At 33.5% G+C, this 11,061-nt stretch overlaps 1 protein-coding gene across 1 annotated transcript in view; it reads right to left on the minus strand.

Moving 5' to 3' along the window:
- Positions 1-11,061, minus strand: part of LOC119688835 (protein ABHD18-like) — a 45,973-nt gene that overhangs the window by 22,319 nt on the left and 12,593 nt on the right. The gene's annotated exons all lie outside the window — the stretch shown is intronic.

Genomic DNA, 11,061 nt, shown 5'->3' on the forward strand with positions numbered 1-11,061 from the left:
CGCTAAAAATCATAGCTTAAATATTATTTATAACAAATAATTCTAATGTAACATAAAGAAACATTTATTAATGTTCAAACCTATCTGAACTATTTACATGAAGAAAAATTAGTCTTGTTACGTTTCAAGAAAAAAAACACAAAGTGAATTACAGCAATATTTCAATCTATAAAATCACTGCAGAGTCAAAAATATGCTTCAATATAAATAATAATTAATTTAAACTTAAATAAAATAAATTGAATTGATCGAAATTAAGAAAAAATTTCCTACAAAGATATTATTATTCTTTATTATTATTATTGTTTATCATTATTCTCTTTAAATAAAAACAAATAATAAATATTAACTTCAGGTTTAAATAAACTCAATAGTGTCTTTCATACTTGCGATTACAGACACACGTATTAGATAGGCTGTAAGTGTACATCATAAATCTGGTATTGTGCACGATACAAGAAAATATTTTTTTATTTTTTACAAAACTCCGGAAAAATGTGCAAACATAAAAAGTCAAGTACGGCTTTGAGCTTCAAATTTGGCAGGTCACGAGTTCGATTCCTGGTACTTGAAGTCTCAAAAATAATTATTTACGAATAATTAAATACAAGAATTATTTCCAAGACTACTAATGATGGGTATTGGGCACCACTAGAAACAGCTGTATAATCAGCAAAAAATTTAATTATTTAAAATAATATAAAAAATAAAATTTTTGTGTTGTAGTTCACTACTGTTCGAAAAATCTCTATAAAAACAATTATAAATTAAAAACAAATGAAGCTCATGTTCGTGGTAGCTGCGCAGCAGCTTTATATAAAAAACAAAGCGACAAAATTATTGTAGCAAATCAGACGCTTACAAACACATGTAATTGGCATTAAATGAATGAAAAATTAAATTAAAATGAAAATGGAAAAGGAAAAGAATAAATTTTTAAAAACCGAATAAAAATAGTTTCAAAACTTTTTTTAATAAATAAAAATTAATACCTGTAGCAGAACTCGTAAATTAAACTATTAATATGCACCAATGGAGAGAACCATAATTTATTTAGTGAACAAAACTTATTTAGTGAACAAAGAATAATTTTTGAACACCCTCACCAATATTAGAATTTTTCACATTTGCGAAAACTATTGACATATAACAGGTCAAGGGCTACTTGGCCCATCTATTCCAAATATAGAACCTCTGACTTAATTCATAGAAACAAATCTGAGGTGTCTAAGCTAATATCTGTGTTTACGGGACGCTGGTCCATAGGAAGACATGGAGCTAGACTCAGCCTTCCCTGTAGTACCTCTTGCAGTGCGTGTCTATCAGCGCTTGAAGATATAACACCAGAACACCTGACCTTCTTCAACTCACTTAGCGATATCTTCAGCATTAGCATTAGCCAGATTCTTACCTTTGTTAATGTCTCTGGCTGGTTCTAGGTTGACCCTCTATCTACTACTATCTATTACTACCCTCTATCTACTACCCTCTATTATTAAGAAACAGCTCTTAACTATTGTCTAGGCCATAAAATTCTTTCGTTACTATTTTTTCCGCAGTAAATAGGGAAAGATCCTCATTTCCAGGAGTCTATTCCATACATGCATTAGCGCAGGACATTCTAACAGCACAGGTATTGCGGATCTTTTGTAGAGTGTACAGTTTGCATCCGTATATATGCCCAGTTTCATAAGATGGTATTTTAGTGTACCAGTGTCCTGTTAAGCTTTTTTGCCATGATTCTAAGTTTGATTCGTTGAGCATATTTAGCTTTTCAAGGCAGACACTAGTCTTTAAGTCAGCTGATGCGAGTTTGTGTTTCCTTGGTATTTCCGTTCAATATTGAAAATTATGCACTTAAATATTGCGTAAATTTCCGCTTAAAAGATGCTAGTATTTTTTTCCGGCACTTCCTAATACTTCTTGATCGCTCCGACTATGCCCGCTTCGGTATCTTTCTCTGTAAGCGAACCGTCAGTGAATCATGCGATTGTGCTGTCCATAAGCTGGTAGGTTTGTGGCATGCCCTCCCAGCTCCTTTTGTTACTTAGTTCAATTGTAAAGAGTTTGGTAAAGCTGAAACTTTGGATTTAACGTATCCCATGGCATTGTAAACTTCGGATTCTGTTTAGCAAGATTTTCGAACCTCTTGCGATTGAGCTAGCTGTCCGTTAGGTTTCCTACATTCATTCTTAGACCTGCCCTTTCGGCTTGAAATCTGATGTAAAGACATTAACGGATGACGGTGGATAAGTCCGCATGGTACCCCTTATGCATATGCACGCAAGTCTTTGTAGTCTGCTTAGTGCGTCAATGTTATTCTGCAGGTTCCATATTAAAATTATTCTAATAACTGATCATTTGAATTCAGTAATTAGGTGCTTATGTGATAGAGATGCGGTACTTGAATCAAGTCTACAAAACTAATAGAAAAAAAAAGAACCAATGTCGAATATGATTTCACATCAATTGAATTATCAAAAATTCAATTGTGCCTAACTAAATTGTATATTGTAAACTAAGCCTAACTAAAATAACCTTGACCATATAGTATGCCCGACAAGGAACTTAGTACATATTGCAAGTATGCATTTTCTTGCAGACGAATTTTGACGCTATTTTCATGTGCAACAAAAGCGTGTGAAACGTTTTAGGCATTTCATTGACAAAGTTATTTTTTACAACAAAATTACAATTGCAATATACTACAGATACAGAAACTACAATAATACATATATATATATATATATATATATATATATATATATATATTTATATATTTAATCCTGTAACTCCTAGGATGAGTATAGTAATATAAAAACAATAATAATATAATATAACATTTAACATGGTGCTTCCAGATGAGTTTTTGGTCGATATTTATGACGAAGAACTTAACTGTTTTCTTTATTTCTACGTCATTTCCATCAAACCTGATGGGTTTCAGATGTTTCAGTTTGTATTCCCCTGCCAATTTTACAACAGTAGTTTTAGCTGGGTTTATACTCAGTCCTACCTTGTTGCAACAAGTTTTTGTTAATTGTAATACGTTTGTATGTTCATAGAGTATGTTCAAATATTCCTCTACTTGTTATAAGAATGTCATCTACGTAGCCTTGCACTGTCAGTCCGTTGTTTTCTAACTGGTGAAGTAATTCATCCACTAGTATGCTTCACACAAGTGGAGAGAGTACCTCACATTGTGGACATCCCCATGTGGTGTTTATCGTTATTAGGCCCGAATAAATTTAATTATTTTAAAAACTTGACAAAAACTTGCCCATTTAAGTTTAGTCTCTTATATTAGAAATAGAATAAGAATTATAAACGTACATTTATTCGTTATCGACAACTACCTTTCACACTGAAACTCAAGATTGAATCAGCATTAAAGAAAATGGAAAATGCACTACGATCACTACCCTTTAATGAGTGGACAACATCTCATCACATCTTATTAGTAAATAAGATGCTTTATAAAGAAACACACCTATGGCAAATTCCTCACAGTTTACAAAGTTGAATTTTGATCCAGCTTTAACACACCTGCAGGTAGACCAAGAATCAACCAGAATACTTACATTAAGTCGCGAACATTTTGAATGACTAGATTACAGTTTAGAATCAACAACACCAAGAATTTTTCAACATGTAATGAAAGTAGTTCTGAAGAACGTAGACGGAGTGGTTATTTATTTAGGCGACTGTAGTGATTGAAAAACCGAGTTCTGTTTTAAGACTGACTTTATTCATTAAAAATATGTTTATACAAAGTTCATATTTGGAGGAGCAGTGTGCATTAGCATACTGTGAGAATTTGCTGAATTGGCGTCTTCACACGCCAGCCCAAACACTATCGTCAAACGGACGGTAGGGGCTCATATTGCAAGAATGCAATAAAGGTACAATAAATATCAGCATACTTATTTACTCACATAGTGTATGCTTATGCAGGCTACGTTAGAAGAGTTGTGAGATAAAACACGACAAGCTCTTGCATGTATACAGGATGCAGGTTTGAATCAAAGTGTGTTTTTTTACAAAAAAAAAAATTTTAGGTTTTAAAATAAATCGAGGAGTGCGCCAACTGACTAAGGGAAAGCCATGTCTCAAGCACCAGAATCAGTAAATAAAAAGCAGCTACAAGCATTTCTCAGCAAAACACCATTTTATGATAGATTCTCACAAAGTAATTCAACAATTGGATAGATTGGCGATCTATTAGAACCGCTGTATCATTCACTGAGAAATAAAATACCGTTTCAATGGGACAAATTTAAAAAATTATGTATTGAGCGAGCTAATCAACTACTTCAATTAAAAAATCTGTTAGTACATTTAGCGAACTTACCATAACTATTATCTGTAGACGCATCACCATTAGGTAAACTGTTTTAAGGAATTAAGTACTAAAATTTTAATTAAATAGTTGTTTAATATTGTTTTTTTTTTTTTGATCTCACGAACGGTTGAGTGTTTTCGGAAATATGGATTGCGCAATATACTATCACCTAGCTTCTCCTTAACAAAACTGTCGATAAGCATTCTCGTGGTGGGACTGTAACCACTGATTACCTACGGTGAACCGAAGCAAAGCCTCTTTACTCGAAAGCCGAGGGTCTACGAATTTCTCTGTGAATAACTTTCGTAACGGCATCCTTTTCACCATATTAAAAATACAAACTCGCAAGTACCGGCGCAAGCTAGTAAAATCCTTGAAAACTACAAACACTCTTTTTAATGGGCCTAAGTGAAGTATCGTGGAATATTCGTATCGAAATTGAAGTATTCGAATTACAATAGGACATGAGGTCTACTGGTCTGGCATGCCATGAGGTATTTACTAGTCATGAGGTGTTTTAGTCAATTCAAAATATAAAAAAGCTGTCATAGACTGTAAATACATTAACGAATGCATTATGCTTTTACGCTTCAAATGTTACGCCCCTACTGATGATGCAGATAACAAAATAAAGGACTCTTTTTACGATCTGTTTACTCATGCCACATATAACACCCACAAGCAAGACCTGTTCACCAAAGTGGGTAAAGACAACTCTAGCTTTAAATATATAATGAGCAAACACGGTATCGGTGAAATGAACGATAATGGACAGCGAGTTATAGAATTCTGTGGCACTAATGAACTAAAAATTGGCAGAACATTACTACCACAGAAAGATAATAAAAAGATACATGGGTCCCCCCCAGATGCTCTTACTGAAAATCACATAAATCAGATATGTGTCAGTGCAATCGACGTATAAACATAGCTTCAAAGCACCACAACGGCAAACTCATCGATACGCTACATAGTAAGCTCAACTGAAAAATTATATAAGTGCTGCTAACCAACGAAGACAAATACAGGGTCAACACAAACAGATAGATAAAAATGTCAAACGCGCTGTGAGAGGTGACAACAGGGAATATATGGAGAATATGGCTAAAGAGGCGGAAATGTGGCCGCTACGTCCAATATGAAAAAACTTTATAATATTATAAAAAGAATCACCGGTACCTGTAATAAAAGAATACTTCCGATTAAAGATCTAGATGGCAACCTTCTGACTGCCATGAAAGACCACCTTAAAAGCTGGAGGGCACCATTGAAAGTGTTAATGAAAGTGTATTACCATTGCCTATAACCATAAATTCACCATAAAAAAAAGAAATAATCGACGCTTTAATATCGCTAAAGAAAGTGCTGGAGCTGACAAAATCTTGACTTATATACCTAAAATAAATGCGAAGCTATTTGCAAACATTCTAAGCCCTCTGTTTATTGTACTATAGAGATCGAAAGTTTTTTTGACAGACTGGAGGCGTAGCATAATTGTAAAGCCACCAAAAAAGGTGATTCACCAGACAGTAACAACTGGCGCGACATAACATTACTTTGCGTCGTCATTAACGTGTTCATGAAGATAATTTTAGAATGAATCATAAAACATGTTGACCGTAAACTGCAGGGAGAACAACCAGGATTTCGCAGTAACCGCTCGTGCATTGACCAGATTATCACTCATAAAAACGTTATTCAACAGTCATTTGAGATGCGTTTCTCACTATACCTTCACTTCATTGATTTTGAAAAAGTGTTCGACTCAATTTGTCGCGAGTGTGTTTGAGCGGAGATACATAACATCGGTATCCCAGAGAGACTACTCTCCCTCTTACCCAGCAGCTACGACAGTTTTGAATGTGCAGTAATGCATGAAGGTAAAATGTCTAATATTTTTAGTGTAATGTCTGGAGTAAGGCGGGGATGCATATTGTCCTCCATGCTGTTTTTAATCGTTATCCATGGTGTTTTGTTTTTTTTTTATTATTAGAAACACAATACGTACAATAATATAAATACATGTTTCATTTGACTGCGACAAGTTTAAGTACAAAGAACTATTAAGCAGTTTTGTTTTATTTCAGACTACGATTTAGAATTGTCAAGTTGTCAGAGACTTCTTGCTAATAGAGTAGTAATCTAAATTATTATTAGACTACTAATTCCGTAGTAGATCTGAAGGCTTTGTTCGTTTAAGTCTCCTCAGCAGACCAGATGTATTAGACATATGGTTGGCTATCCCGTTTGGATGCTGTTGTAATCGTTTTTGTTGCTTTGCCGCGAACTTTTGAATTACTGCAGCCACACATTCGATCTTTATGTCTCGATGGAGGTCAGTACTCCTAATGAGCCACAGAGTGTTGACTAAATTTCTTAAAACTTTGTTCTGGAAGTTTTGTTGATTTGAATAGAGGATTTAAGTGCACATCCCCATAACTGGATTCCATACGTCCAAACCGGAGCTAAGACTTGCTTGTATATCATTAATTTGTTTGTTTAGAGTCACGGGTGGTTTTTTCCGGAGAAGTCAATATAAATTTTTGTATTTGGATTCTAGTTCGATGTATCATCTGCAAACGTAGCACTGACACTTTCTGGTTGGACTTGCAAGTCAGCTGTGTAAATTAGGTACAGAATTGGGCCAAGAATACTTCCCTGCGGTACTCCGGCTTCAATTGGTTCAAGTGTTGAGTACGCACCTTTACATTTCACTCTGAAGAATTGGCAAGATAATTATCATCTTCATAATTATCATAATTCAATCTTATGCACAAGTCCTTTGTGCCAAACTTTTGATTTTATTGCATATTCTGTGTATTTGTTCTACAGTAGAATGTTTTTTTCGGAACCTAAATTGGTTTTCCTTCATTAGCAGGTTTTCCTTGTTTGTGTACCATAAATATTTCCGCTACTTTCCAATAAATTGGGAAGTGTCTTACGCGCAGAGCTGCATTCATTATTTTGCATAGTTTGATTATTCCTTTGTTGGGGAATTGGTTTAAGATCTCAGCGGTTATCTGATCCCAACCTTTTTTTAGTTTCATATTTCTTATTTCATTTTTCATTTCCCTCGGCGAAGTTGGTTGTATTGCTTCGTTTAATGCATTTAAGTTAGACGTAGGAAAAATATTTCCATCACCATTTAGTGAGAATATTACCTTAAGAAATTTTGCGAATAAATTTGCTTTTTCTTCATCACTTTTGGCCCATGTTGTACCATCTGGTTTAATAGGAGGATTATGTTTCATAGGTTGTTTTACTGCTTTCACGGTTTTCCACAGCGAGTAATCTGTGCGTTTCTCATAGGAAAGGCTTCTAAGATTCTGTTGTATCTTATCGTTTTTAACATTATTGATAAGTTTTCGTAGTTGTGAAGTTTTCCTATTTAATTTCGTTTTATCAGTTTTTTCCCATATTAGTTTACCAATTTCTTTTAGAAGGGTTGATTTAATCTGGTGTTTAGAGAACTGAAGAGTACTCATCCGTGCTGATTTTTGAATCTGTTGTGTAAATAGAAGAACTTCTGATCTTTTCCTCTTCATAGTGATTGATGGTTTCCTTTATTATAATAGCACTTCTCCTTCGTGCATTGTTATTGGGATGAGTAGTGTGATAAGTTTCATAACCTCTAAATTTTATATGTGATTCCTTCGTAAAGTGGGTTTCTGCTATTAGACATATATCGATGGACTTATTGTAAAGAATAGCCTGTAGTTCGTTTTATTGATGTAGCAGCCCATTTGCGTTTCAGAGCATAACTTTTATTGAAGACTGCATTACATACGGTGTTTGGGAAGAATCTGTTTTAGTTTACTTATCCGTTCATGTAAAACTTTATCAAACTTTTCCTGGTTTTTTAGCAGTTGAAGTACCAACTGACAATATTTACACTGAGATATTTGATTTGGTCTTTTTACTGCTTCAATAGAGACAATAGTAACTAATATTTTCTTTATTCCGTAAACCTTTTGTGTTCAATAGACTCAAAAGTAAGCAGAAACATATCAAGTGGTTGCTTGGTTTTTCATTTAAATTTCCTATCTGCACTTATGGCTTTTAGCCCTTGTCTCTGTAAGTCCTCAACAATAAGTTTAGATTCACAGGAGTGATGCAGGTTTTTAACAATAATACAAACAGGTCTTGTTTGTTTATCTTCATATGAATATCAATTTATCTTTGCAATAGACAGCAGCTTTGTTATGCTTCTGTAGTTATCTGCTTCCCTTGTATTAAACATATACTTCCCATTATTTATAAGCTTGAATGAAACATCAGTTTTCGCAGTGTTTTTAATATCTTCGTAAAACTTTATGTAATCAGTAACTCCTGACACAATATTGGAGGGGGAGAATGAACTTTGCGGTTTTTAGTATTTAATAGAATTCCCAGTTTCAGATTGACGTTTGGATTTTTATCATGTGAAACTTGAAGCTCTGGAGAAGATTCAGCTTTTCGTTTTTTAGTCGGACGTTTTTGTTTCAATATTCTTCCGTTTCTACCGCCAATTCCTCTTCATCAGTGTGGTACTGAACACTCGTGCTATCTAATTTTGTATCAACAGCATTACCATATTATCAGTTTCTTTCTTCTGTGATAATCAACTATTCTTTTTTACCTTTAGTTTTTGATTTTCTTTCTTAACGCTTTCATAACTGTTTTCTAAGAGATTTATTTTTTCTGTTAAAAATTTAATATTGCATTTAAGCTCATTTAGCATGATAGCTTGAGTTTGATCCAAAGGCCTTTCATTTTTAGATAAAGGGGATGGAATATTCATCATGGCATCTTGCATCCTTTTAGGCTGAGCTATTCGCTATCATAGTACAAAGACTAAAATAAGGTTTGTGTCGATGACAGATTTGAAAGATGTCTGGTTGTTTAAGTGTTATAGTTACCTTGTAACGCACAGTTTTCACGGAGTAAAACAAAATTAATTGAAAGAATTCAACAAAATATAATAGTTTCACAATATATTCAGTTTGTTTAATTATTTAAAATTTTTAGATTTATAAATAAATAAAAATTTATTTTTATTTAAGTTTTTAAAGGTACTTATAACTTACACTGTGACAACTCCACATTCACTATTTCTTACTTTCATTAAGAAAAGCATATGCTGACTCTATCAGATATTTTAAGCAAAAACAAACTTTTTTTGTTTTTGTTTAATTTGCAAATTAAACTTTAATTTTTTAAAATAAAAAATTTTTAAATTCACAAAACCGAATTTCACCTATTAAAATCAAGCACCGTTTTGATAAAATTTTTTTTATTTATGATCAATTGATCAAGTGTTCATAACTTTAAAATTTGAAATTTAACTTTTCGTATTAAAAACAAGAGAAGTTGCTGAGCGATCACTTTTAGCGCGTGTTTTTCTCAACGCCGGTCTCTCAAAACCACCGTGTTTCTAAACTTGCAACCGAAAATAATAGCCGTGGCATCGTATGAGGCCCTTTAGACCCAAATGACCGACTAGAATCTAAATTATGCAGACGATAAATGTGAATTGGTACATCGTTTTACCGATATGCATCAAAAACTTAAAGATCTGGAACCAGAAGCAGCAAAAATTCGGCTTAAGATCAATGTACAAAAAACCAAAGAAATGCGAATTGATGCAATGAGCGTCACGAACTTCAAGGCCAAATTGTGGAACAATTAAATGAATTTCAATACTTGGAAAATATAGTAGCTATTGATGGTGGCACTATGCAGGACGTGAGTGCAAGAATACCAAAAGCAATTGGCGCCTTTACAAAGATGAACAAAATAAGGAGCTCTGGTTTTTACAGGTTAACGTTGAAAGTCAACATTTTCTAAGCATGTGTTTTATCCATACTGTTATTGGGTTGCGAAACATGGTTCGTAACCGAGATAATTCAATACAAAGTGCGTGTGTTGTCAACCTGTGCTTCAGAAAATATTACGCATCTTTTGGCCAAACCTAATTTCAAACCAACAACTCTGGAACAGAACGAATACAAACGACATCAATATAAATATCCGCAAAATAAAAGTTTGACTGGATTGATCACACCTCACGAAAGCCATCAAGCGAAATTTGTTTTCAAGCCCTTACGTATTATCCGCAATAGACATTTAGAGATACTAAATAAAATTAGCAGCCAATCCACACACCTTGGCAGATCATATATCAATATTGTTAAGCTCAGAACACGGCATCGAACCGGAAGCGAACCGAAAAACGAAAAAAAATGATATTTTTAGTGGAACGAAAACCAAAAAAATTTATCGGTTTATTTCGGTTCAGCATCATAGTTACCATAGTTTGGTATCTGTGCATCTATTTCTTCAGTTTCTGATTTTTTATCTATTAATTTTTTTGAAAAATACTTTAAATTGACTAAAACTTATTCGGCTTCTAAAATTATAACTAAAACACATACAGTTTTAAATAAAAAAATGATTTTCTTGACGTAGCTACTCAGTTGACGTAGCTACTCGACTAAATAAATCAATTTTTGGAATCAATGCACAGTTGGTACTAGGCGGTAAAAAAATTTATTTACGTTGGGAATGATGGAAATGAAAGATAAACATATGAAAATTTTTATCAAAAACATGATCGATAAAGTCTTAGAAAAATATAAAATTAATGCCCAGCAAATTTGTTGGATTACTACAGATAATGGAGCGAATATGATTGTTTTCGCTAATACATTAAGAATGGAAATAGAAAAATATTTTGTTAT

The sequence above is a fragment of the Teleopsis dalmanni genome, chromosome 1, assembly GCF_002237135.1.
Source record: "Teleopsis dalmanni isolate 2A chromosome 1, ASM223713v2, whole genome shotgun sequence".
Taxonomy (NCBI): domain Eukaryota; kingdom Metazoa; phylum Arthropoda; class Insecta; order Diptera; family Diopsidae; genus Teleopsis; species Teleopsis dalmanni.